Source organism: Crocuta crocuta, unplaced genomic scaffold (assembly GCF_008692635.1).
Source record: "Crocuta crocuta isolate KB4526 unplaced genomic scaffold, BGI_CrCroc_1.0 scaffold348, whole genome shotgun sequence".
NCBI classification, from domain to species: Eukaryota; Metazoa; Chordata; class Mammalia; order Carnivora; family Hyaenidae; genus Crocuta; species Crocuta crocuta.
In genome coordinates, this window is record NW_027529573.1 from 7,997,290 (window position 1) to 8,012,468 (window position 15,179).

At 36.8% G+C, this 15,179-nt stretch overlaps 1 protein-coding gene across 4 annotated transcripts in view; it reads right to left on the bottom strand.

Annotated features, from left to right (window-relative positions):
- The window catches only part of CTNNA2 (catenin alpha 2), a 957,624-nt gene that overhangs the window by 769,908 nt on the left and 172,537 nt on the right, over positions 1-15,179 (bottom strand). The gene's annotated exons all lie outside the window — the stretch shown is intronic.

Consider the following 15,179-nt stretch of genomic DNA (forward strand, 5'->3'; position numbering starts at 1 on the left):
TTCCACTCTGTATGACAGCACAATAAAAATTAATACACTACCATGGATTTTTAAGGCAAATACACATCATTGGTTAAATTTTACACCACTTATGTATTACTAGATGGAGGGACTGAGGAGTAATTGCCCTGGGGCACTGCTGGGAGGTGTCTATGGAAGTACAGGGCCTTGTTTTGAACAATGAAGGGGAGTTAGTTCATTTTCAATTCCTACACTGAACAGAATGTGTCTCTTTTCACCAAAAGGAGTTCAAAGGAAAAGTTGGGGAAGTAAATGCATATGTCAAAAAACCTTTAGATACCATGAACTTATAGAGAAGCACTACTGAACAATACCTGGGCTTAACAAATTAAAAAAAATTTTTTTAGTGTTTATTTTTGAGAGAGAGACACAGGTGTGAGTGGGGGCGGCAAGCAGAGAGAGAAGACACAGACTCCAAAGCAGGCTCCAGGCTCTGAGCTGTCAGCACAGAACCTGATGTGGGACTTGAACTCACAAACCACAAGATCATAACCTGAGCCGAAGTCGGACGCTCAACCGACTGAGCCCCCCAGGCGCCCCTTAATAAGCAAAATTCTAAACTACCTTCAGATAGTATTGAAACCATGAAGTAAGAAGTAGGCCTCCTGGCACACTGGCCTAGGGACAGTGACAGCCTAGACTGATGGGTCATGCCTGCAGGGAGGTTACCACGCAGTCATACTTGTCCAAGGCTGTTACTGAGATGGAAATATGAACCCACTTGCATTCTTTACAAGATGCCCTATATAAACAAGGAGTAGTCAATTTAATTCCTATGACAGAGTGTGGATTCAGTGTTTTCTAACAGATCCACTTGTTTTTGTCTTCACACAATTCCAAGTTAAAGAATCTTTTCAGGTAGAAATGCATGGGTATGCACAGACATATCACATAAACTCCCACGAAGTACGCCCAATTTAAATACTCTAGTCATTGGGGCACCTGGGTGGCTCAGTCCGCTTAGCATCCGACTTCGGCTCAGGTCATGATCTCATGGTTCATGGGTTAGAGCACCACATCGGGCTCTGTGCTGATAGCTAGTTGAGAGCCTGGAGCCTGTTTCAGATTCTGCATCTCCCTCTCTCTCTGACCCTCCCCTGTTCATGCTCTCTCTCTCTCTCTCAGAAATAAATAAAAAACATAAAAAAAATTTTTAAATACTCTAGTCAAGACTATGGCATGGAGAGATGGCAAAACCAGTAAATGGAGCCATTTGTGCAATTTAGCCTTAAGCCTTCTCTTGCTTCATATGCCACACACTATAATTACATTTGAGAATCCCCAAACCTAATATTTCCAATAATAAACAGATGCAGTTAGAGATCATTTCCAAAAATGGCACCATTGCAACAATCTATTTTGCCCTACTCTGTGTGGATCTCTTCAATGTTAAGTAATATTACTTCCTCACTTCTAGTTGCCTTTACCTCACTTTCCTCTTCCCCAGAGATTTAAGAATAGATGACTAAAAAAAATCCCAAAGACCCCTTCCAATTCTGGATACTATCANTAAAAAAAAAAAAAAAAAAAAAGAAAAAAGAAAAAGAAAACAGTAATAACTGTTATTTATAAAATACTATATACCAGCACAATGATGTAAAATGAAAATAGCACCCCACAGCACAGATTTACATAAAAGATTAAACAGGAGGATACTAGAGACTGAAGAGCATGAACTATTTCTCAAAGACACCTGGAAGTACATGTAACACAATAAACATCTGTATAAATGGAAGAGCAATTCCTGAGCCAAAGAGAGAGAAAGGGACAGGGACAGGGACAGGGACAGAGACAGAGAAAGGGAAGGAAGGAAGGAAGGAAGGAAGGAAGGAAGGAAGGAAGGAAGGAAGGAAATCTAGCAAACCTGAAATAAAAATGATAATTTTGAAGCATCAACAATCTCAACAACTAAGAAGATAGATTTTTAATGGCCTCACATTAGAGAGGAGAATGTCTTACCCTTCACAAGGAGTGGGACTGTAATGTTATCTATGCAAAATAAAATATTATATTGTTTTATTTTTAATTTTTTAACCTTTATTTTTAATTTTCTTAATGTTTGTTTATTTTGAGAGAGAGAGCATGAACAAGGGAGGAGCAGAGAGAGAGACAGAATCTGAAGCAGACTCCAGGCTCCTAGCTGTCAGCATAGAGACCAATGTGGGGTTTGAACTCACAAACCATGAGATCATGACCTGAGCTGAAGTTGGATGCTTAACCGACTGAGCCACGTAGGCGCCCTTGAAATTTTATATTCTTTAAGTGCTACATCAGTGAAAATATTAACTAGAAAAAAAACTGTCCTCCATCAAAGTGAAATGGTAAAGAAACAAGTCTGTCCCAGCCTAGAAAAAAAAAAAAATCAGATGGTTTTATTTATAATTGATAAGGATGCCTTATAACTGAAGAATTCTCCTTATGTATTTGTAGGAAACTCATATATACTACCTACATAGACTAGAAAATCCAGAGCAGAGAAATTATTTTTAAAAAACTTTTTGAGGTTATTAGTGTTTTGGGATCCCTGTCAGAAGCAAAATTAAATGCTTTTTGGAAGAAAGCATAAAACTTTCTCAAGAAGCCTTCATAAAAATGAATATACAGTTTAAAATTATAGAATGCTGTAGATGTGCTAAGTGGCAGAATAAATTATCTTAAAAAACTTAATAATTAAGTTAAAGAAATTAATAATTAAAGAACTTCAGATAATATACATAGTTTTTAAAGAATTCTACCAATTATTCTTCTTTTACTTGTTATTCAGATATAGCTTCTAGTACTTTGGCTTATATTACACTCTGGGATGAAAAACTAAGCTTCTTCTAAAAAAATGACAGTCTCCTCTCTGCCTCCAAACCCCTGTTCTGCTTTCTCTACCTACTGCACCCCTACATTCTTTCTTCCATGGGCAGTATATTTTCTTCTCATCTAAACTGTTTCTGCATCTCCCTGAGCTGTGGAAAGCTAGCCTATGTAATTCAGTTATTCCAAATAACATAGTCTTTTAAATTCTCAATGAAATATTAAACTGAGCTCCATGAGTATAATTTTAATATTAAGTGCATTTTCTTCTTTTCTAATTTTTTTTTCTAGGAGAGAGAGAGAGAAAAAGAGAGAGAGAGAGAGAAAGAGAGAGAGAGACAGCGTGAGCAGGGGAGGGTCAGAGAGAGAGGGAGTCACAGACTCTGAAACAGGCTCGAGGGTCTGAGCTGGCAGTCAGCACAGAGCCCGACACGGGGCTTGAAACCACGAACTGCTAGACCATGACCTAAGCGAAAGTCGGACGCTCAACCAACTAAGCCAACCAGGCACCTCTTCTTTTCTAATCTTTTAAAAGTAGTGACCTACTTACTGAATATAGTGTAACTCTTAAATGGAATGTCATTTTCTTCACCCTTCTGGATAGTGGAGAAAGAACCAATAGACATAAAGGACATGGTCCATTATTATCGTAATGAATATTCAAAATCAGCCCTAATCACAAACATCTTAGAATAACACTTTGCATCACATTATTCTTTTTTTGTGTAAACTTGGCAATTTTCTAAAAATAAAATCAACCACCTATGGAAATTGCAAAGGTCTAAAGACAAAAAGGATAGATCTCTTGGAAGAGCTGGGTTATTTCCCCATAGACTAAAACTATGTATAAACTGTATTTCCAGACAATGATTTTTAAACACCTCTTCCCATTTTCTAACAATAAATTATGATGGGTGAATGTGTGGGAGACTAGGGAATAAGAAGATAATGGATGGACTAGGACGAAAGGTTTTCTCTGACATCCCTCTACATACATTTAAAAAATAAAAATCACAAAATGTATTTCCAACATACATCCTTAAGCCATCATTTTCAATTGAGAGTCCACTGGTAAATGGTGCTAAGGATTGAGTTGTGCCTTACCTCCCAAAAGATATGTCAAACATATTCCTAACCTCTAGTACCTATGATTGTGATCTTATTTGGAAATATAGACCATTTGCAGATGTAATCAATTGCAGATGAGGTCATATTGAATTAAAGTGTGCCCTGATCCAATAAGACTGGTGTCAAAGGAAGAGATCAGATATAGACACACAAGGGGAAAACACCAGATGAGGATGGAGCAGAGAACGAACCAATGAAGCTCCAAGTCAAGGGACGTCAAAGATTGTCAGCAATCCACCAGTAGTAAGGAAGGGACCAGGAAGCATTCTCCCTTTCAAGCTTCTGAGGGACAATGACCTAGCCAACACCTCGATCTTGAATTTATAGTCTCCAGAACTGCAAGAGAATAAATTCCTTTTGTTTGTAGTGACCCAGTTTGCAGCACCTTATTACAACAGCCCTAGAAATCTGACACAAAAGGAGACATATGTATCCCCTTTGTGAGAAATATTACATTTAAAAGTATTTTTAATTTATCCTACACCTCAACTTTGGTTGTTAGAGCACTAAAAAAATTATTCAAACACCAAGATGCCCCAAAAGAGTTTGGGGAGATGCCATTAAAATTCACACTCATGGTAAAATTTTAGTCATCAAGGGATTAGCCTTCTAGAATTTCAAGATTCTCTAATGACTGCTGACCCCAGAGTAGGCAGGCTTATTATGTAACCAATTTCAGAAGTAAAAAGCAGCATCCCTAAGTGCCAACCAAGGAAGGGAGATGCACTGCCAAGAGGATCTGATGCTCCCAATATTAAATCCAATGGGTTTTTAATTGGTTGTCAGGCTCTGATTGACAGAAACAATCTGTGAAAAGTCATCCCTTCCATGAAAGTCTGGGAAGTAAGCCATAGTGGTGGACAGCAGAAGAAAGAAGAAATAATAATTCCTGGAGATCAGGAATGGCAGCAATTAGAAATGGCACCGGGGCAGTGAGCAGTGGATACTGCACCGCATGAGTAAATGCTGGGAGGAGAGAGCCTACGATGCAGAGAGGCAGTTCTACAGCATGGAAAGTATTCACTGTCCTTGAGGTCCCTCCTCTAAGAGCCTAACACACAGAAAATACAGGTCAGCTCTGCAGATATACAGGCAGACACGCAAGGAGGTGTTGTATAAAAGCCTAGTAAAATCTCCATTGCTCATATGAGCAAGTCAAGCTTATTCTTTAAAAACTTCCTGTACCTCTTTATACTCAGTAATGCTGGTGATCACCTTAAGGAAGATCTAATAATGACCGAAACATTTGGTCATTTTCCTACCTACATTAGCTGATTGATTCTCACTATAAATTCCATTGCTGTTCCAAATATAAAATTGTATTATATATCTGTCTTAATGGAAAAATAAAAAAAAACAGAACCATCATGGATTCAGCGTAGAAGGCTTTAAACAAACCACTTAAAGATAGATTTTTTAATGTTATTTGGCCTAGAATTCCAGTAAACACTAAACACTAAAAAATTCTTTATAAATAGAACATGGGGCATCATAATTTCTGTAACTTACCTTTAATATTCCAGTGATAACACCACTGATGTTTGTTGAATGATATTCTTACTGAATATCCATTACATGTTGGGTACTATGCTAAGTGATAATGAGTGTCAAAGGCATTTAAAGTATGTCTATCTCCAAATACCTTAAGGTCTGATAACTACTTAATCAAGTTACCCATGGGTCCTCTGGTAAAATCGAAATGACAAATATAATTGAGAAAGATTTTAAATCAGAGTCAGATGATTATAAATGTGACTTAGAAAGAAGGGCTTCTTCAGTATCTGAGTCACTGTCCAGGAAATACATATGACACAATCTACTTGCAGCCCACCTCTATGGAAAAAAGACAGTGATCTCAAAGCTAATTCCTGTCAGTCACTGTCCCAAGAAAACAAACTCCAGGGTGACCACCAGAACTATTAGATCGGATACTTTTTACATATGTAACCAAAATCCAATTGCATCATGATAGCTCATGTTTATGATGATCTCCCTGACACATTAATAAAATGTTTAAAACACAGATGAACACTAAAAATTTTTACTTATCATAACCATTTATAAACAAGAGAAAACAAACTATAAAATCCTAGGAATAAAATTAACAAAAATGATGAAGACCTTTATGATAAAAATTATAAAATGACTGAAATATAAAAAATGAAACATGATGGAGAGATATACCCTAATGATGATTAAGACACAATATTTAAAAATGGAAATTCTTTCCAAATTGATTTGTAAATTCAATGCAACTATAATCAAAATCTCAACAGAGTTCTCTTGTAGAGAAATTAACAAGATGTAGTAAGATTCAGATTGAGGAACAATCTGAGCCAACCAAGAATGGCATAGGTGTTTGTGAGGAACAACAAAAAAGGGACAAAGGCTTGCCCTGCAAGATATCAATATTTATTTATTAATATTAACCAAGGTAATTAAGTTGAAGCGGTACGTATGTAGAAATTAACCAATGGAGTAGAATTGAGAGCCTTTCAACAGCCCAACTTACAGATTAAAGTATGACAAAGGGGAAATGGATAGACTGTTCAGTAAAGGGTGCTAAATATTAACTATGAAACTAGATCTTGAGTCACAAAATAAAAATCAAAGATAAAGACAAATGTAAAAGCAAAGTTCTTAAACATTTACAAAAAATATTCAGATATATGTATAATGACATTGAAAATAATTTCTTAAAACAAAGAAAATACCCAACAAGAAATAGTAAATTTACACTATATTTTGAAAAAGTATATTTAAAAAGTCATGAACAAAATTAAAATACTAGTCACAGAGCAGGAGTACATATTTGCAAAAATTATATAACATACAAAGTCAGAGTATCCGAAATATAAGTATAGTTATTTTAGATGAAGAACAGCCCAATGGAAATGTAGGCAAAGAAAATGAATGAAGTTTAGACCCAAATGGCTGGTAAATACATAAAAAGTCCAATAATAATAAAAGAAATAACATTAAGATACAAATTTGCTCCCATAAAATCGAGATGGGGGAAACACTACAAATTCCTATACAATTTAGGAAGAATGTTAGAAACAGGAAATCTCATTTACTACTGTAATTGTTTCAACTGCTTTAGAGAATATTTTTACATTGTCTAGTAAAGCTGAATGGTAGCTATCCCAGGGCTCAGCAATTCTACTTTTAATCTGTCCATAATGGAAAAAACATAGATCTAAGAACAAATCACTATCAGTTATTGTTCCAGGAAAGCAAGTTCTAGAACAACTGGTAGCACTCACACCTATGTATGAACTGCATTATTTAACAATTCTACTTCTAGGTATATTTCCTCAAGACACTCCTGTACTTGTCCACAAGATGCACACAATGAGTTTTGTACTGCAGCTCTGTATATTACAGGCAGACACTGCAAACACTCCAAATGGCCAACCACAGGAAAATAATTTGCACATCCAATGCAGTAATATAAGGTAAATTACAAAGAATGAACTAAGTTAAAAAAAAAGACAACCTTATAAATGATACTTTCAATAGAATACAATGAAAGTATTACAGAAGTTCAAAGTAATAATATATATTTATGAACACATACATATATCCCAAGAAGTAATCAAAAGATTCTTTATGGCAAGCCTGTTCTATGATAGGGGTTAAGAGAGAGAAATAGATCTCTTCCAAGAATATTTGTCTGTACTGTTTCATTGGCTCCTACTTGGCGAGTAGGAGCCAATGACATAGGGTGCACCAATTTGAGTACACTGGCTTTTCAGGGTGCCGTACAATGAAAAGCAAAGAATCAAGACTTACTAAATGGAAGGATTTTCCCCACCAACCCTCTGGAATGGTTGGAATCCCCACTGATATGTCTGAAGGATGTATTGTCTGAAAAGGCAAGGATTCCAGGAATCAGTTCTTAACTGACAATTTTCACTAAAATTCAGTCTCTGAAAAGAGGTGTTGAGAGCAGTGCTTTTGATTGGGTAGGGAGTCTGGCAAAGGTAGGCATTCCTTTGTAGTTCAGTAAGAGAAAAAGGGCATTGGGCTCCTAGGCTAGTTCTCAAAGGGAACAGAGGGCAGGAGTGGCCCTGAGGGCTGACATTGGAAGACAAACTTTCCTGCTTCACTATTTTGCCTAGGGCCAGCCTATCTTTCTAATGTAATGCCATCTTCAGCCATGGCATAGACTCTCTTGAGATCCCGGAAAGTGTGCTCTACAGAAGAACCTTTGAGTATATTCTCAAAATCTAATGCCAGAAGACAGTCCCAGTAACCACACGCCTTGGATACTTTGTTTGTGTTTGGTGATCTTTCTAATTTATATACACATTAATAGGCTTACAAATTTACTTTTCCTGAGGGTTTAATGTTGGCTAACATGTAAATTAGCTTCATTTCCTGAGAANTATCTTTCTAATGTAATGCCATCTTCAGCCATGGCATAGACTCTCTTGAGATCCCGGAAAGTGTGCTCTACAGAAGAACCTTTTGAGTATATTCTCAAAATCTATTGCCAGAAGACAGTCCCAGTAACCACATGCCTTGGATACTTCCTGTTTGTGTTTGGTGATCTTTCTAATTTATATACACATTAATAGGCTTACAAATTTACTTTTCCTGAGGGTTTAATGTTGGCTAACATGTAAATTAGCTTCATTTCCTGAGAACAAAACAAGTTGAAAGGAGTAACTATAATCAGTAGTAGGGGAAGACAAATAAGATTTAAAACTCACAAGAACAGCAAAAACACAATGGTTGATGGAGCAATGGCTGGATACACTGTTGACACTGTCACATCTGGTGCTGGCTCTGCTGAATAACCACCTCGAGGCCTTGTGCAGGCACACGAGAAGTCTTCAACAAATGCTCATCTCATTTAATATTCATTGATTCAGGAACGCATGTACTGTGACTGAATGCTGAAATGAAATCCGGGACAGGCCTGCTTTTGTTTGGATACATATGAAGACAAAGGGTAATGCTCCGTCTCTCTCAAGATCTCTTTCGGCAAAACAAAGCAGGACTTAACCAATGACTGAATGATCTGTATAAAGCTAATGGTCAGAAACCCCATAACAGGAAACCGCCAAGTCCATGGAAGGTAAGCAGAGACAAAAACCAGGCCGTGTTCATCTAAATGGAATGATATTTATGAGAGAGAGCATATTCATAATTCAGCTGCCAGAGAAATAACTTTGAGGTGGAAATTAGGGGAAAAGCATAGGCGCCTTTTTGTTAATGCAACAAATTTACCAGGCACTGGAAAGTTCTGGATTAGTAAACGCTTTAGAAAAATCAGGAAGGCCAATCAGAGTCAGAACATTCCCGGTAGGGGATTAATCATGGATTGTTTCAGATAATAGCAATGGAACACTTTCAAGTTTCCTCCAGGTAGCGTGGGAGTGTTTCCTTTCATAGTCTGGGTATATTGAACATGGCCATAGGCGATGAAGACCGTCCATCTTAGAAATGTACCCAGTGTAATAAATGGGGCTGAAGTTGAGGGAGTAGCATGGATCTAGCAGGCACACCCCAAACTGAAAAGCTTAACAGGAAAATGCCTATAGGCTATTTATTTTTGAGCCAAAGCTTGAGGAAAAGCCAAATGCTTTAAGGTATGAGTGAACTAAACTTTGGTTTAATCTTCCTGACACAATTATTGAAGAAAACTGGATAGGTCAATGATTACCAAGAAAAGCCAACAAAATGCAAAAGTTGTTACTCATCTGCATGAAATTTAATGGAATATTTGTAGTGAATTAGAGGAGATTGTAAGTAAGTAGGGAATGGAAAGAAATACTGGAGTGTAAACTTTTTTCCTTAATACAAGATTGAAATTGCTCAGGTAATGATAAAAAAAAAAAAAGTGTACTCTCGGTGAATAAACACAAAGAACAAAAGAATCCCTGTAGTAAAATGATAGTATGAATTGGAAATGAGGCAGGAGGAAATAGCAGAATTACCAATTACCCTGCAACAACCGTCATAGAGGAAAAGCTGGAGTGCTATCCAAATGAGATATCCTATTTCCCAATATAATTTTGGAATCAAATTATATTAAGAGAAAATGTGGGAAGAATTCACTGCTTAAGAATGCAAAGAAACACAGACAAAAAAATGCCTTGCTTACCTAAAAACACTAAAAAAAGGGATATTTGGAAAGGAATTCTGGGTTGTTAGCATTAAGGAGTTGAATGATGTGAGTTTTTAAAAAGAAGATGGAAATAGGAGTATACTGGGGGGGCTTAAGGGAAGAAAAAAAATTTAAGTAATTATGATCTACTTCAGAGAGAAAAAATTGTTTTCCTTATTTCCAAACTGATTTAAATATTTTTTTAGTCTAAAGATTAATAGCTAGTATAAAAAAATCTAATTCACTGTGGGAATATTGTAAATTTGTTTATTAGGAGAAAACAGAGTTAATTATTTTTTTTTCAAAAATGGTTAAGCAAAGCATAGTAATTTGGCCTGTTGGGTTCATATCAATGCAAAAAGAGTGATTTATGGCTTTCAAAATTGTGTGTTTAAAAAGGAAAAAAGAGGGATAGGGATAAGGAGTGGTAATATGTCACATTTGCCATTAAAAGCATTCAAAGATAAGCTAGTTGCCACGTGTACATTTTTTCAATTATCATGAATTAGTAATTCTGATATTTCATAAAATGCACAGCCTAAGATACACCAAGCTTGATATTCTGACAGGAGCAGAACAGAAGAGCAAAGTATCTTTGGAGACTTATGGCCTAACTTTCTGGAAAGTGTCAGTACACAGTAGTGTGAATGGGCATCAGATCAAACCTAGGCAGGCGGCACTTAGTTTGTAGCCTCTATAAACACCAGGGCCATCCTTTTTACAGCCTGCATTTGTCATTTTGAATGGAAGCCTGGAGCTCTAGTTTTCTGCTTCCTGCTTCTAGACCAGCTTGTCAAACACCTCAGGCGAGGAGCCATATTGCTTTCATTATCTTCCTGGGGTAGATCACAATGTCAAGTGCAGGTGAACATTAAATAAATGCTTCCTGGTTGAAGAGAGCCAGCATCACACCTTAGTGACACAGTGAAGCACTTTTCCTTTGGGAGTCCCAGGATTCTCCTTTCGCTTTCTTTTCTTTTCTTTTCTTTTCTTTCTTTCTTTCTTTTTTTTTTTTATTTTGAGCCCACTCCACTTCTCCTTGTAGGCATCTACCTCCCTACAACTTTCTACCACCTACCTACTCTTTCATCTACTCCACCATGTAGCAGATGCTGCTGTACCCACCCTATCCATACAGAACTTCCCTTTGCCTATGTGCTATATTTCCAAGTCAGTACCAGGACTCTGGTGGGAGCTTTTTCAGGTCTCCACAGTGAAAATGGCCAAGAAATAATGCCAAATGTACATCTTCTACCACCCCATAATCAATGGAAGACAGGAGTTGAGAATAACCTGGATAAATACTCCATTTCCCTACGCCTTCCAGTAGGATAACTCTGAGACAGGTTTTATAATGTTCCCCAAAGGTTCCTAGTTACAACAGACACAATTTCTGGCTCCTTGCCCATGTCTACCTCTGACTCCAATTCCCTATCAACATTTCTGAGATCATCTCCTCACTAAATGACCTGAACTGGAATCCTTTACTCAAAGCCAATTTCTGAGACCACTGCAACAGACATACTGTAGTCAGAATCTGATATCACTAAAAAATGGTATAAGGTTGCTTATACCTTACATGTATTTCAACTGACATGTTTTATCTTGAATTCAAACTTTGAATAATTTGTATCTTAAAACATGTACCTTCAAGGAAATACAAACTGCCTTTATAAAAAATCCCAGACATGAGTAAACAGGTAAATATGAGCCATTTTATAAAAGCAGATTTTTACATAAGGAATAAGGAGTGTCCCACTGTATTCTTCTTACAGAGCTATCTCTGATCATCATCAAATGTAAGATTTAATTACTTGAACTAAAGATAATGTGTAACTTTTGAAGTGGGCAGATTTCAACTGCCCTCATCTTTAAGCAGAAACTAGTCCTTCTCAAAGAACTCCCAGGGATGGGCTTGGGAAGGGTCCTAAACATTTCACTTGAACTTATCAATAAGTCCACCAAGGAAAGATGCCAGCTCAGCCTGAAGTTAGACAGTTCACTGGTCAATCTAATTCATGTGGGCATTTCATCTGGGCAACTCACACAAATATCCCAGTTGAAAACAGTGGTTTACAATCTTGAGAGTGTATCAGAATCATGGGGAGGGCTTGTCAAAACACAGGCTTTCTGATTCAACAGGTCTGGGGTAAAGAAGAGAGTCTGCATTTCTAGCAAGTTCTCAGGTGATGCAGGTGCTTTCAGTTGAGGAACTGCACATTGAAAACCACAACTGTAGATGATTGTTATAGTCTCCTTCCAACTATCGTATCTTTAAATCCCACAGACTTTCCTGCACTTCTTTCAGTAAACACAGCCCAACAGCAGGCACTTTTTTTCCTAGGATTTTCCTTCCTTTTGCTTTACTGGCTGACTGAAAGGCAATGTCATTACTTTGCAAATCATCCCTAAAATAGTTTTCCAGTATCCTTTCTTGCCTGCTAAACTCACTTTATCCTTTAAGCCATCATTCTATACAGTAAAAGTAAATCCTCTATATTCACTAACATTGAGGGCAATTTTCTACCATGCAGTGAATATGACAGTTATGGCCCCCACACTAAGTTGTTTTTGTATTATTTGACACTGCTCTAGTTTATAAATGGGCAAAAATAAAATATCATAGTAATCATAATGATTATATCTGAGAAATGTTGCATCTTAGATTTAGTTGGCAAAAACCACATTTAACAATATGTTGAAAGGGTCTTCTCTATAAAATTAAGATACCAAAACTAAAATACTTTCAAGTTATTGTAATATAGTAACTTGAAGGAGAAAATTATCAAATATAAAAGATCTTTAATAAAAAAGAATTGATGCAGAAGGTTACAACCTTCTCATAGCTTCCTTTTCACTGTGTATGTAATTATTGATTATACTCTGGAATAAAACTCAACATATAGTGTATATATAATATATATTGATATTATATATATAATATATATACTGGAAGTGATCAACAAGGAAATAAAAGGATGCATAAAAGGCATTTTTTTATTCAATAGCATAATAATTAATTAGATGGACAAATAAAAATTATACATTTTTTAGAAAATAAAACAATGAACTAATACCACTCTATTTTGATAAAGTCTAATTATGAATATCTTATATAGGGATGTTGGTATTTACCATACAGCAAATCTGGCATGACTACAGGACAGTGTGATAATCACTGTCACTCATTCCAGACTTCTTTTTAAAATCATTCCTTTGCTTCTATAAAGTATTGTTTCTCTTATACTTAGCATAAGACCAAAAAATCATATCATTATGATAAATATAGTTATGCCAAAGAAAATAGAACAATACATATTTCCTTTGCAGATATCAACAGAGTTGCATCTATCTACAGAAGTGTATATGTTGGCCAATTATAAAGTTCACCCACTCCAGGGGCACGTGAGTGCTTCAGTCAGTTAAATGTCTGACTCTTGATATCAGCTCAGGTTTAGGTCTCAGTTTGTGAGATTGAGCCCCTGGTTAGGCTCCACACTGACAGCACAGTCTGCTTGGGATCATCTCACTTGCTCTCTGCTTCTCCCCCAATTATTCTCTCTTTCTCTTTCTCTCTACCTCTCTCTCTCACAAAATAAACAAGTCCATTCCTAATTCTAGCTATCTCCTCAGGGACAGTATTCCACCAGGCAACCTCTTGGTCATCACCCATATCCAGGTTCACTGATCCTTGGATGAAAGGTTTGCCAGTTTCTACTTCGGTCTCAGAGAAACAGCTCTCCACTCCCTGAGGCCTGGCAGTCTCCTGGATGACTCTGTGGGGGTTTTCCATCTGCAAGCCAATTACACATTGCCAACTTTCAGCTGGGATCAACGAATGTCCTGATTATTTGCCTTTGTAAATAATTACAATCTAACTGTTGTACAGGTTATGCTGTTTACTTAATGTTTCAAAGCTACCAGAACAATCTGAACTTCAAATATTCTTCTATGCTCAAAAGATACACAATTTCCTTGAAAATGTCATGTGGCTTCTTGCCATAAGTTTGGATGCCTTTAATAAAATAACCAGTCTCTCTGAAGCCAATTTAATGACGCCTTATTGTCTTCAAGACTCTGGATGTGATCTGATTATCTTCTTTATTGCATTATGCCACTCTTTAAGCCCAAGTGAAAGTCTGTCTCAATAAGCCTTTATTCTCTCTCCTTGATGATTGTGTTTGGAGGTGATCACACTTGTGAACTAAGGAAGGAGCTGTGCCCAGAGCCCTCACTGAAAAGAATAAAGAAGGTTGAAATCAATGGAATAAGTTGGCATTTGAATTGTTTAAGAGATTTCTCATACAGGGGCACCTGGGTGTCTCAGTCGGGTAAGCATTCAACTCTTGACCTCGGTTCAAGTCATGATCTCACAGTCATGGGATTGAACCCCACACCCCACATCAGGCTTTGTGCTGAGCATGGAGCCTGCTTAAGTTTCTCTCTCCCTCTCTCTCTGCCTCACTACTCCACTAGTACTCTCTCTCTCTCTCTCTCAAAATAAATACATTTTTTAAAAAAGAAGAAATTTATCATACAAGCACATGTGTACACACACACACACACACATACACACACACACACAGAGTTTCCTTGTTATGACTTATGACAGCAAGGAACATTTATAGTTCAATTCCTTTATGAGTACCAGAAGACACCTGGGTATGAAGATGACTGTGGTCACAGATGCTCTGGGAAACCTTGAACATTTAGTTTGGTTGAGGTCAAACTTCCAATGTTTTCAATCCCTGTAACTGCCAGGACTGTGGAACTGAGAAAGAAACTAAGTCCTAAGGAATGACAAACACTCTTCCATCATGCTGTCTCTGACAATGTCCAGTCACTGGTCTCTGATCTAAGTCCTTTCTTTTGGCATACAGATAATTTGATCTAATCATTATCAAATTTTCCTATGGGAGTAAACGCTCCTTCATTTCAACACTCTTTCTTTCTCAAAATAGTAGTTATGAAAGAAGAAATACACTACGTAAGGGGTCACCTATAAAACAATTCCACTAATTACATTGTTTCTTTCTTTTTACTTTGTATTCAGTAATACAAATATTCAGAAGTAATTTATGGATTAGCATTTCTAACATCTAAATTATTT